This window comes from Bufo bufo, chromosome 7 (genome assembly GCF_905171765.1).
Source record: "Bufo bufo chromosome 7, aBufBuf1.1, whole genome shotgun sequence".
Taxonomy (NCBI): domain Eukaryota; kingdom Metazoa; phylum Chordata; class Amphibia; order Anura; family Bufonidae; genus Bufo; species Bufo bufo.
The window spans coordinates 11,121,549-11,135,716 of NC_053395.1; positions in this window are offsets into that span (position 1 = coordinate 11,121,549).

Genomic DNA, 14,168 nt, shown 5'->3' on the forward strand with positions numbered 1-14,168 from the left:
CACCCGGCCGCTCGGCTTCGGTGCAGTGTTTGGTGTCTGGGTCCCCCTTGTGGACGCTCCCGGTTCCTGCTCCTCTCAGGTTGTACCCATGGGATGGGCAGGAGCGGACATATCTGAGAAGAAGCCCCATAGCCATAACGCCAGTGCCCCTTACTCTGCATTCTCTCCCCAGCTCTCCACCCACCGGGGACAGAAGGGCCCGCTGCTTGTCGGGGCCAATTACTACTGAGCGTGGGAGAAATCCGACACACACATAATGCAGTCGCCCTGAGCCGGGCCCTCTCTCCCTAGGGGCCCCATAGCAGAGGCCTTCACTACATCTGCTCTAGATACTTCCATGGTGATTGTAGTAAAATGTGGTGAGTTTTCGGATGAATTGATTTAAATCGATAAATAATAATTTGATATCATCATACCCCTACAAAATCGACAGTGGCACCTCCCTCCCCCCCCTTCTTTTTTTTGTGTCCCCCGCCCCAGAGATTAACATATGTGAACGACACGCGATCACACGCCTTTGCATTTCACTTCTGCGTTCCTCCAACCGGAAGTGACGGCGCGCCGGCCGATGCGTTCCACAAGCGCGGGGACCGGAAGTTGCTTCCTTCCGATCTCGCCTGCGTCCTGATATCCCCTTCCCCGTCCCAGATCTTCTCCACTATTATTGGCCCAATTTTTACAAAGAAAACTTGAGAGGCGCGCTGCCTGCATAACAATAAACATATATACATCCGAAAGAACAGACACGTTCCATTGTGGAACACATATCCTTCAAAACCGGAAGTGACGTAATTCCCCCTCTTCTCGCCCTCCCTACAGTATGTGCAATTCAGGCAGGAACACACATAACATATACAGTACAGACCAAAAGTTTGGACACACCTTCTCATTCAAAGAGTTTTCTTTGTTTTCATGACTATGAAGGCATCAAAACTATGAATTAACACATGTGGAATTATATACATAACAAACAAGTGTGAAACAACTGAAAATATGTCATATTCTAGGTTCTTCAAAGTAGCCACCTTTTGCTTTGATTACTGCTTTGCACACTCTTGGCATTCTCTTGATGAGCTTCAAGAGGTAGTCCCCTGAAATGGTCTTCACTTCACAGGTGTGCCCTGTCAGGTTTAATAAGTGGGATTTCTTGCCTTATAAATGGGGTTGGGACCATCAGTTGCGTTGAGGAGAAGTCAGGTGGATACACAGCTGATAGTCCTACTGAATAGACTGTTAGAATTTGTATTATGGCAAGAAAAAAGCAGCTAAGTAAAGAAAAACGAGTGGCCATCATTACTTTAAGAAATGAAGGTCAGTCAGTCAGCCGAAAAATTGGGAAAACTTTGAAAGTAAGGGCTATTTGACCATGAAGGAGAGTGATGGGGTGCTGCGCCAGATGACCTGGCCTCCACAGTCACCGGACCTGAACCCAATCGAGATGGTTTGGGGTGAGCTGGACCGCAGAGTGAAGGCAAAAGGGCCAACAAGTGCTAAGCATCTCTGGGAACTCCTTCAAGACTGTTGGAAGACCATTTCAGGGGACTACCTCTTGAAGCTCATCAAGAGAATGCCAAGAGTGTGCAAAGCAGTAATCAAAGCAAAAGGTGGCTACTTTGAAGAACCTAGAATATGACATATTTTCAGTTGTTTCACACTTGTTTGTTATGTATATAATTCCACATGTGTTAATTCATAGTTTTGATGCCTTCATAGTCATGAAAATAAAGAAAACTCTTTGAATGAGAAGGTGTGTCCAAACTTTTGGTCTGTACTGTATATAAGAGCCATATACACTGCGTGCAGAATTATTAGGCAAATGAGTATTTTGACCACATCATCCTCTTTCTGCATGTTGTCTTACTCCAAGCTGTATAGGCTCGAAAGCCTACTACCAATTAAGCATATTAGGTGATGTGCATCTCTGTAATGAGAAGGGGTGTGGTCTAATGACATCAACACCCTATATCAGGTGTGCATAATTATTAGGCAACTTCCTTTCCTTTGGCAAAATGGGTCAAAAGAAGGACTTGACAGGCTCAGAAAAGTCCAAAATAGTGAGATATCTTGCAGAGGGATGCAGCACTCTTAAAATTGCAAAGCTTCTGAAGCGTGATCATCGAACAATCAAGCGTTTCATTCAAAATAGTCAACAGGGTCGCAAGAAGCGTGTGGAAAAACCAAGGCGCAAAATAACTGCCCATGAACTGAGAAAAGTCAAGCGTGCAGCTGCCAAGATGCCACTTGCCACCAGTTTGGCCATATTTCAGAGCTGCAACATCACTGGAGTGCCGAAAAGCACAAGGTGTGCAATACTCAGAGACATGGCCAAGGTAAGAAAGGCTGAAAGACGACCACCACTGAACAAGACACACAAGCTGAAACGTCAAGACTGGGCCAAGAAATATCTCAAGACTGATTTTTCTAAGGTTCTATGGACTGATGAAATGAGAGTGAGTCTTGATGGGCCAGATGGATGGGCCCGTGGCTGGATTGGTAAAGGGCAGAGAGCTCCAGTCCGACTCAGACGCCAGCAAGGTGGAGGTGGAGTACTGGTTTGGGCTGGTATCATCAAAGATGAGCTTGTGGGGCCTTTTCGGTTTGAGGATGGAGTCAAGCTCAACTCCCAGTCCTACTGCCAGTTTCTGGAAGACACCTTCTTCAAGCAGTGGTACAGGAAGAAGTCTGCATCCTTCAAGAAAAACATGATTTTCATGCAGGACAATGCTCCATCACACGCGTCCAAGTACTCCACAGCGTGGCTGGCAAGAAAGGGAATAAAAGAAGAAAATCTAATGACATGGCCTCCTTGTTCACCTGATCTGAACCCCATTGGGAACCTGTGGTCCATCATCAAATGTGAGATTTACAAGGAGGGAAAACAGTACACCTCTCTGAACAGTGTCTGGGAGGCTGTGGTTGCTGCTGCACGCAATGTTGATGGTGAACAGATCAAAAAACTGACAGAATCCATGGATGGCAGGCTTTTGAGTGTCCTTGCAAAGAAAGGTGGCTATATTGGTCACTGATTTGTTTTTGTTTTGTTTTTGAATGTCAGAAATGTATATTTGTGAATGTTGAGATGTTATATTGGTTTCACTGTTAAAAATAAATAATTGAAATGGGTATATATTTGTTTTTTGTTAAGTTGCCTAATAATTATGCACAGTAATAGTCACCTGCACACACAGATATCCCCCTAAAATAGCTAAAACTAAAAACAAACTAAAAACTACTTCCAAAAATATTCAGCTTTGATATTAATGAGTTTTTTGGGTTCATTGAGAACATGGTTGTTGTTCAATAATAAAATTAATCCTCAAAAATACAACTTGCCTAATAATTCTGCACTCCCTGTATAAGACACACTCCTTTACCTCTTAGATTTTATTACTTTATATGTATACTGATTCTCCTGAAGAAGGGGTATGTGGTAACACCCCTGAAACGCGTTGAGCCTTGATACCAATAAAATGGATTTTCCAGAAGTACCATCCGTGGCGACTGCGGGTTTTCCTAAGATTCTACAAGCGATCCAGGCGGGGGAGTTGAGCCTATGGGTGTCTTGAGTTTATCCCATAGACGACCTCCCCGGTGAAGTGAGTTACAAATATATTTTTATAGTTTTAATATTTTGATTTTAGATTTTGGCGCCCAGCAGTTATCATTCACAAAAGTCAAGGACACTAAAGCTAAAATACAATAAACTTTATTTGATATTTCAATTAAAAACTGGGTAGAAAACACTTCTCTAAACCTATCTAATGGAATATAAATATGAATAGTGTGTATGTGTGTATATAACACAATTTAAACCCAAATGGCCTATTTGGGCATGTGTGGAAATTATCCGACCAATGCTGTACCTATCCAATCCATATACTACATGAGGGTATGGGTAGAGAGTAATTATATCTAATTGGTCCAATATTCAGTATGGTACACGTATTACCCTCTACCTGTGAGATTGTGAAACAGCTCTTATTGCATGAACACTGTTATTTTGCTGTTTGGCCACCAGAGGCCGCTGTTTCCCCACACAGCTAAACAGACTGCTCAGATTTAAATATTCATAGGAGGCGGAGCTGTGTGTCCAGAGCAATGAAGCTGGCGGCCATCTTAGTTGCAGACGGGAATAGTGTGTGAGAAAAGAAATCTATTAACATCCTAGCGTGGAATCACCCTTCTGCGTCCAGGACTGCAGCCAAGTGAAGCTGATCGAGTCAAGGACCCGGATCCCGTCCAGGAGAAGGAGTACAGCTGCCAGGATTGCTGATGAGAGCTGAAGAGAAAAGCCACAGACCCTGCGGTACCGCACGTGTGTTGGATCAGCCTTTGTTCAGTTCGCAGTCACCAGGCAGAGCAGACCCGGGTCTGTAAGACAGAGCGTGCACGCACCTCATTATAAGATTGGCGCCTAAATACTAGAGACTGAGATCAAACCTGCCGGTAGTTAGTGTTGCTGAGTGGCAGGCTACCAAGAATTGCTGCTTGTTTATCACAGACTTATCAGTTAAAGTTTTAGTTCGCTCCGGAGAACAGAGAGGACTAGAGACATAATCTCCAGCGTGTTTATCGGGAGTGATATATATTAGGCACGTGCCACATTACCAGTTTTGGGAAAAAGGGAGGGGGATAGTACTGTATAGGCCGGTAAGATTGTAAGCTGCTGTGTTGCACCGCGGGCTAGCCTGTATCTCACGCACACACGATTGTTCCTGTTCTTCAGGGTAATAACCGTTATGGTGAGGCAGAGTTAGCTCTGCTCGCAGTAGGTAAATTGCACAAGTGTTTTCCGGCTACCATCGTAGGGCGCCATGCTGTGCGACACAGGGGTCTCAGCCTCCGGGCTGCGTGTATGTAATCTGATTTTACATTCACTGCATTTTGGAGTGTGTTTGATATCACGTAACAGTAAAACAAAGTCCGTTCTCAAGAGCTGGTGTCAGAGTCATTTTCCTTGTTGGTGACTTCGCTGTATCCTGGGGAGCCCACCCCGGTACACGGCTTACATACCTACGCTGTTATCCCTGCGTACACTGGTAACAGTCTATGTATCCCTCCGCACTAAGTAAAAAGAAACACTGTAACGGTCTATCGAATACGAATTATATTTGTTGTGACTCGCTGAGGGGCAGCTCTGGCTCGGCTCAACACGTTTCTGGTTTACTTGGAAACCTCATCAGGAGCCCTTACATCATCGCAGCTAGAGTCTATTAGCGTATGTGAACAGACAAACATACAGACACGCAACCAGCTGCCCCTGCTCCGGTGATAGGAGCGCCTCCGCATGGCCCCTCCCCGGGGTATGTATCAGCTGTCACTCGCACAGGTCGGCCGTGACGAGATGTCAATCTCCCCAAACTGCAGGGACATAACCAGCGAATCTTCAGATGAAATCACAGCAGGGACTATAACTGGCCAAAGCTAGTGTTAGAGATCCTGGCATACATTGTAACAGGAATTACAACGCTATTACAGGAAAAATAGCGAGACCCCCTATATCACATGACGCCATATTTCTCAAAATTACAATAATGACACATTCAGTTTGCAAAGATCACACATAAGCCGAACCACACAATCGTCTGTGGTCCAACCACTGATGGAAACCGCCCTGGTGACAAAAGGAGGTGGCATGTGATCCTGTTATCATCACCAAGTGATCATCACTCTGGACATGTACTATCACATCCACTCCTGTCACCCGGCCATGTAATACTGTACAAGAAGTCTTTACACAAAAAGCACACCCATAAATATGATTGGGGAGCCTCCAAAAGTTTTTTTTTCTTCATGTGACCAAGAAGTCTTACATCAATGAACCATCAATACCACACAGACCAACCACATGCCACATTACAGGAAGCAGCCATACGAGATGTGGTCATTTAGGCCACCGGGTCGTATCGCTCTAAGGCGAAACGTCCATTGTGCCTCTTTTTGTAACAGGCGTCTTTTAAAATCACCGCCTCTCAGTGATGGCCTGACCACCTCTATACCCCGAAAACTCATCCTTGCATTCCGCCACATGGCGTATCTGTCCTGTTGCGTATGTCGCCCAGATGTTCCCCACGTATTGGATCCCACATGAGCAGGTGGCGAGATATATCAGCCCCACCGACTTGCAGTTAATGAATGTTCTGATGTCATCGGTATATCCAGTGTACGTGCTCGTAAGCGTACCACCCTTTTTAATTGAACTCCTTGCGATACGATGTCATAGAGTTGGATGGGAGAGTTTGATAGCAAAGTCAGGATATTTAGACACATGTCCGCATATTGTTTATGATCTAAAATGACAATATTCCCTCCCTCGTCAGAGGGTTTTATTACAATCAAAGGGTCTGATTCTAGAGCCCTCAATGCATCCATCTCCACTTCTCTGGCCGACCCGGCATCCCTCCAACACTCTCAATTGATCTCCAACCACCTTCAAAAAAATATCACAAGGCGTATGATCCCCAATTGGTGGATTCTTGGTTGATGGGGGGGGGTTTAAATTTGTAAAGGGTCCCTCTCCTGGATCCCTATGTCCCTCTTCCCTGGACATCTCAATGCCCATTGCCTCACATTGTGCTTTATCATGGGTTCTGAAGAATTTTTTCCACTTCAACTTGTGTATAAATAAGTGGAGATCTCTAACCCAATCAAACAGGTTGAATTTATTGGTGGGAACAAATGATAGGCCTTTCTTTCTTTAAGAGGTTAATTTCATCGCAAGACAGGGGTCTACTAGACATATTCATGATCTGCATCTCATCCGAGGGAGGCTCGTGTCTATTGTAGGACCTTATTTCCTGTCCCTCAAAAGGTAATCGTACATAGGTTACCCCCCCCCCCCCCCCTAAAAAATGACCCCTTGTTGGCGAGCCTCTACCACGTCTCCCCCATTGTATCTGGTTGAACCAACCGTGTGCTCTGTGGTCTCTTTGGAGCTCTCTCCGATTCCCCTTCAGATGAAGAAGGCTCCGTTTCCAATTCGAGCGCCTTTCTTTGTTTCTGACTGTAATCAAAAATATGGCCCTCCTTAAAATCGGAGGTGTCCCTGACGTACTGGCAGTGTTTACGCTCCTTTATTTCAGCCGTGAACCTCTCAATTGTTTGTTGGAGGGTCTGTTCTTTATGTGAAAATTCAGGGTTGTTCTCGAATTTCCTCACTCCCTCAATTTGTTCCCTTAAAGCTCCGGTATTTCTTGCATATACCCATGTACCGTGTGTTCCTCCGCTAAAAGAAGGGCCATAAGGTGCAGAGAGGAGTCAATTAACTCCTTCTCCTATTTAATCAGGAGCTCAGAGGAGCATATCCGGGCCACTGGTATAAGCGGAATCCTAAGGCCCCGGGGTACGATCCTGAGAGTCAGATACGTCTCCAAAGTTTGAATTTCCCACCACCTTCTAATATGATCCTTATATGTATTCGTTAATAATTTAAAGGAGCTATTAATACTAGGAGCCCGCGATTCAACCGGCAACGGTGCGTCAGAAAACACTAACGCGGCTTCATTATCGCAGCCTGATGTGTTTACTCCACCCGAAAAAAATCCTGCCATCCCTGAACAGACAATAAGTTCTGAAAACAAATCGCCACAAGTAACAATCTATCATCTCAATTATGTCACTACTTTATACTTGATACCAGTGTACGCCGGGATAACCGCGTAGGCAGAGGGTAATACGTGTACCATGCAGAATATTGGACCAATGAGATATAATTATTTACTTCGCCATTGTTCACCATTTCCCAAATAATGGACACCAATGGGCTGATAGCAGGGAGGAGGGGGGGAGGAGGAGGAGGAGGAGGAGGAGGAGAGGGGCTGTGTCCACTGCGCCACCAATGAATTTAGTTTATGCCTGAATACAAATGCAGGCTGCGGGTGCCATACCCCATACCCGGCCTCTATGACTGCGCTCTGCGATCCGCCGCCGGAAATAACCCCAGGTACGGCACCTGAGGGGTTAATTGCGGTGGATTACTGCTTGACTTTAGTTCTACAGAATCACACTGACAGCTTTATGTCACTATGATTCTGTGGTAAAAAGGCCACGCAGAGACACACAGCATTATAAATCATGACGATGCCGTGCGCTCCTGCGAGTCCAGAGCGGAGGATCACACTCACACACGGAGCGCGGTTCCCGCAATGGACTCGCTCGTGTGAAACAGCCCTAATAGGACATGTTCTATCTTTGAAAGGAAATACGGAAACGGAAGGCATACGGAATACCTTCAGGTTTTTTTGCGGCTCCATTGAAACGAATGGTTCCGTATACGGAATGGAAACAGAAAAAAATAAACGTTTGTGTGCAGGAGGCTTATAATGATTTTGCCCTTTTTTTTTTGCTTTTTTAAACTCGCTTCCATTTTCTTGAACACTGCGGTACGTGCATATGACGGGGATGGTTGCTGCAGCCACTGCCGGCGCCTCCGGGTAGTTGGGCCCTACAAACACGTGCAATAATGGCATCTGGATTCTTCTCAAATTGTAACCCAGATGGATCAGGCACCTGTGAAAGGAGTTTCCATATTGGAAGCCTTGAGAGCGATTCGTGTATGCTTTGTGCTCTGTGATAGCGGAGGAGAGACCCCGGCTTTACGTATTTTCAGGGAGTTCGCACATTGAATATTTGTTCAGACCTTATAGTAAGGATCTGGTCACACAGGGAGGATTCACTGTCCTGATTCTGCAGGAGGAAAATCCATGGCGTATTATAGAAGCAGGAGAGTGGATGAGATTATACCAACGCTGATCCGCAAAGTACAATCCTCATGGAGACGACCCACGTCGTGGACTTTACATCTGCATAGACTTCTGCATGCAACTCCTGCAGGGCTTCGGATTTGCACCTTCGGTGTATTATTATTTTTCTTTCCTGTGTGCATGTACTGTAATAATGAACCTTCCTATAGGACTACACTATAAACCAGGTGCCGCTCATCCGGCTTGCCCCTTGGGCACTGTGGCGTTTCAAAAGTCAGCTATATACAATCGCGCACCAGTGTAGAGCAACCTCTATGCGCACGGAAGTGACTCGTTGATTTTGACTTTCTCCACTTACGCATCAGACACCCAGGAGTTAATCAAGTAGCCTTTTAATCCGGAGATTGCATTACAAGATGTTGCAGGGTAATCCAGATGGTAAAATAATTATGCCAACAATAAACTCAGAGCTCAGAAGATGGATGCTGCTACTCAGAAAGCTGAGCACACTATGAGCAAGGCATCACTGGGAAAACAGGGAGTGGCTAGGCTAAACTAACTGAAAACAGAGGGGTGGGGGGAAGAGAGGAGCATACCAATACACAATGCAAGATACTCGAACAGAACACTCCCCGTCTGGTATCGGTAGATACCACTATATATATATGCATACAATGGAATTGTATAAAATAACAATAGCTTGCAGATGCAAATAATGTCCATGTACCTGAAAAGGAAACATGCAATGAACATTATTCAATCAAAAAAGGATAAGTCTTCAGTTCGCCATAGAGCTGGTACTGGAAACAGTCTTAGAAGATGTTGAGCATTTTGGGAAGAAAAGATCTCAACATGGAAGTTCTGCAGACTGTAGTGGTTGGTCGGTCGGCACTCTCCCCGCCATGACTGGTTCTAGGTTCCGCCTGATTGGTCCCGGGTAAACGGCGGACACATGTAGATCACTGTTACATTCAGAACACTTGACTGGAACCTCACAGTCTCTTGCGAAATGCTCTGTGGATGCACAGCATCTGAAGCAGATATTACGATTCCTTAGGAACTCCTTACGTTCCTCAAAGGGCTTTCCTATGAAGACACGGCACTTCCTTAAAGGATGTGGTTTATCATGGATAGGGCAATGACGATCGGGTTCCTTAGGGATTTCGTTTCCAATGATGGCGGCTGAGTTAATAGTGGGCACAACCCCTGTCTTTTGTATGGAAATTAAACCTTTAGGTTTTCTCTGTCTGGGACTGAAAGTCTCGTGTCTCTGTTTAGTAGAGCCAAAGATGTTGGTCCCCAAGGTGTTGAATCTCGAATTGTTTTTGGCTCTAGCTAAGTCCTTGATGAACTTACAGAAGAATGAAAATGGTGTAAAGGGAACGCAATGTTGCTCCTTGTATTTTGAACCTGCTGTTTGCCTATTGATCTTGAACATTGAGGGGTAATTTCTCCACGATCAGGCCCACACCATGGGAGGTATCAAGAAAGCTGAGACCTGGTAGCTGCGGGTCTCCCTTGACTATTTCAAACTCAAGAAGAAGGTCGCTTAATTCCTGGAACCCTTGGCGGTCTGTATTGGATAATTCAGGAAAGTCATATAGTCGTTTAAATAAGGAACGTTCAACTACTTCCGAGCTGCCGTATGTCTGCTCTAATCTTTCCCATGCGAGATGAAGGCCTTCATAGATATTAACGGTTTTGAGTCTAGACCTAGCCATCTAATTAGTAAGTCAAGTTCTTGCATAGGCGGAACACCAAGGGTTTGAACTGTTGTATTGAAGGTGGCCTTCTAACTTCTATAATTCTCTGGGCAATCATCAAAGTTCGTAAGGCTAGTACTGATGAGGTCCCTGAGGGTGAGGTACTTAGCGATTTCTGATGCGTAATTTCTTTCCTGCATCATGGCGACGGGAACTTCTCCCCCGCTGGTGTTATTGGCACCATCTAATACCCAATGTTTGGGGGTTGGAAGATGGAATGGAGTGGCAGCTGGGTTGAGCGTAAGTGAAGGCTTCACATCTGGTAATCTTGGCGCCAGCGTCTTGATCGCTATGCAACTAGTCTCAGGAGGGTTTAATGTGATTTGATGAGCTTGAAGCGGCTTGGTCTCTAATGGCGCCTGAAATACTTTGTCAGGTGCCGGAGGTTTGAAAGAAAGAGAAATGTCCACTGGACTGGGGTCAACGGTAAAGTTATCGGCTGCCTCTTTTTCTACTCGCATGAGTTCAGCAGGCTGGCGCGCAGAGGCCGAATCTTCTGGTGCACATGCATTGACTTTGCTTTGGTTTAGGACGAATTGCAGGGGGGTTCGCCTTTCTGAGTCATTAGATATCATGGACATAGAATGAGAAGCTTCTTTTTCTTCAGCAGCTTCTTATAGAACTCTGAGTTCAGCCATGGCTACTGCTTCTTTTTCTTTCCTTCTGAAGGACCTCCAACTCAGCTTCGGCCTTGGCTTTGGTCGCTTGCGCTTGAGCCTGTATAGCTGCTTGATTAGCTTGAGATTGGGCTTGTGTCTCTGCGACTTGTGCCTTAATGGCTGCTTCCTTTCTAATCCAATGAGCTTGTACCTTCGCTGCTTCCGCTTTTGTGCGCGCTAACACCAGTGAGTTACTCAGCGAAGAGTGCTGTGAGTGAGACCTTATTGATGAGGACTGAGCAATAGATTTCAAGGAACGGGATGAAGCCTTAGAGTGCCTTGAAAAGTTTGAATGGCGGGACGCAGTTTCATATTGTTGTGATATCTTGTCTTCTAGCATTGACTTGACTGCCACAAATCTGCTATATCTTTCATCATTAAGTGCAGTGTGGGTCTTTAATTCTAGGAAGAATTCCTCTGAGACGAGACTTGATAACAGAGAAGAATATTTTTCCGACAGCCTCTTATAACTTTCATAGGTCTTATTCAATTTTGCACACATGGCCTCTAATTGATCTTCATTATAGCCTGATCCATGTGCTGCTTCCATACATTGTTTAGTCTTTTCCCACAAACTGGATAAGTTATTACATATCTCAATTGTGTTAGTTAGCAGGGCCTCGTTCATTTTTAATGAGGACCTGGAAATCCTTTTGGCTGTGTCTTCCATTTTCATTTGTTACACAGCAGCTCCCTCTAGTGGTTAGTTCAGTCTTTTAGTAGCTTACAATGTTGGCCGGGTGAAAGGCAATCACATGACCTCCTACTGCAGGTGGTGTTTGAGTTAAGCCTTGCAATGTATCAATATGATGGGCTCTGCCCTGTAACTTGATATCAGGCAGATGATATTTGCCTCAGAAAACAGGGCTGAATGCAGTTCCTTGCCTGTATGAAAACTGCTATTGCCAGAAGCTTCTGCAATCCTCAGTGAATGCAGTGCGGAGCAGGATATGATGAAAAAGTCTTACACCAGCGGGACTATTACCCTCCACTGCAGCAAGCAGGAGACTAATGATGATGTCTTAGTACTCTCCTTCTCTTGCTAAGGATAGAATATTCCCCTCCTCCAAGTAATAAGGCAATTCTTTTACTGTGGCGTTTGGAAAGTCAGCTATATACAATCACGCACCTGTAGAGTAACCTCTATGCGCACGGAAGGTGACTTGTTGAATTTGACTTTCTCCACTTACAGTTTACGCATCAGACACCCAGGCGTTAATCAAGTAGCCTTTTAATCCGGAGATTGTATTACAAGATGTTGCAGAGTAATCCAGATGGTAAAAGAATTATGCCAACAATAACTCCTAGCTCAGAAGATGGATGCTGCTACTCAGAAAGCTGAGCACACTATGAGCAAGGCATCACTGGGAAAACAGGGAGCGGCTAGGCTAAACTAACTAGAAGCCTGAAAACAGGGGGGGGGGGGAGCATACCAATACACAATGCAAGATACTGGAACAGAACAGGCACTGGTCTGTCACTTGGTCTCTCCATAAAAGCAGAAAGAAGCGCAGTGGTGTCAGACTGTGCAGGGACACACCCCAGCTGGTGGTGTCAGACTGTGCAGGGACACACCCCAGCTGGTGGTGTCAGACTGTGCAGGGACACACCCCAGCTGGTGGTGTCAGACTGTGCAGGGACACACCCCAGCTGGTAACACCCAGTTGGAGATTGATTTATAAACCTCTAGTAGGAATAATAGCGGAATGGCAAACAGAATTATGTGAAAAGATGCTTCAGTATTGTTACTACATGGAGAATGGAAGTAGTTATTAGAACAGACCTGTCAGGAGAAGGGACGGGTCCTCTTTAATAATTACTTAGAAACCTCCATACAGGGATTCTTGACTCTATGATCTACAGAGATGTACAGAGCTGAGCACACCTGCTGCTGTATATACTGCCGTCTTCTGCTATAGAACAAGCATTCATCATGATGTTTCCCACCTGCTCGATCTCCTCGGGTCGTGTTCTCATCCTGCAGCTTATGAGGTTCCTTTACCCATATGAGATGGTAGAAGTGTCGCTCTAGTGATGCCCCTCACCCCACCGCATAGGAGAGACACTGAACCTATGTACGGTATGTATGTGAAGGTCCTAGAGCGGTGACGCTGGAGGCAGGTTCTGCACTTCCTATGAATCCTCCAGCTACAGTCCTTGGTTCTCCCCAGCCTGAAGATTGCACTAAAGAGGTCGTCCTGGAGCAACGACGGTTGTGCATCGCTATAGATGGTGATTCTTTACTGTAAGAGTCTATGGAGCTCTCTGTCAGAGGAGGTGATGATGGTGAACTCACCGCACCAGGGGCCTGGAGGCACTTCTTGAATGTAAAAATAATGCAAGTTAAAGTTACTAGATTTGAGGAGATGGGACATTGATCAGGGATTTATTCTGGATGAGTTGGGAAGGTAATTGGCATCCAGCTCATAGGGGTTTTCTGCCTTCCTCTGGATAATAGGCTGCACCTTATGGACTTGTGTCTTTAAACCTTACCAACTATGTCAAGGTGCCAGGGAATGTCATGAAAGGTTTTATACCCAGTTCTGAGCTTCCAGCTTTTTACTGTCATCTCTCCCCCTGTAAATCCTCCAAAGACCCCCAGTGAGATCCAGGAACTGCTTCATGTTATCACCCCCCTAACCAATCACAGCCGGGTACCGTCCTTGTGAGAGACAGGTTTTTATTTCTCTCTATATATACTGTAGTACACATTTTTCTCCACTAGATGGCAAAATCAATCAAGAGCCTCGTGTGCATTTTCTTTGTTTTAAGGTTATTGGGGAAAGGGAGTTAAGTTGCTATTTTCAAATGTGCCAATGAAACTCAGGGATAAAGTTAGCAAACTACTCCCTTTTACCGAGCCAATAAACTTTTATTTAGGACCACCTCATATTGCCCATATAAGTGTATGTGACTGGAATAAAGGATGGCAGATTGCCCATGATACCAGCCTGTATTGGTCTGTATGAGCTCATACTTTATAATCCTAACTGATTTGGCGCCACACAAAGAAGAAGGGAGTGGCATAAATTGCGATAGCATCC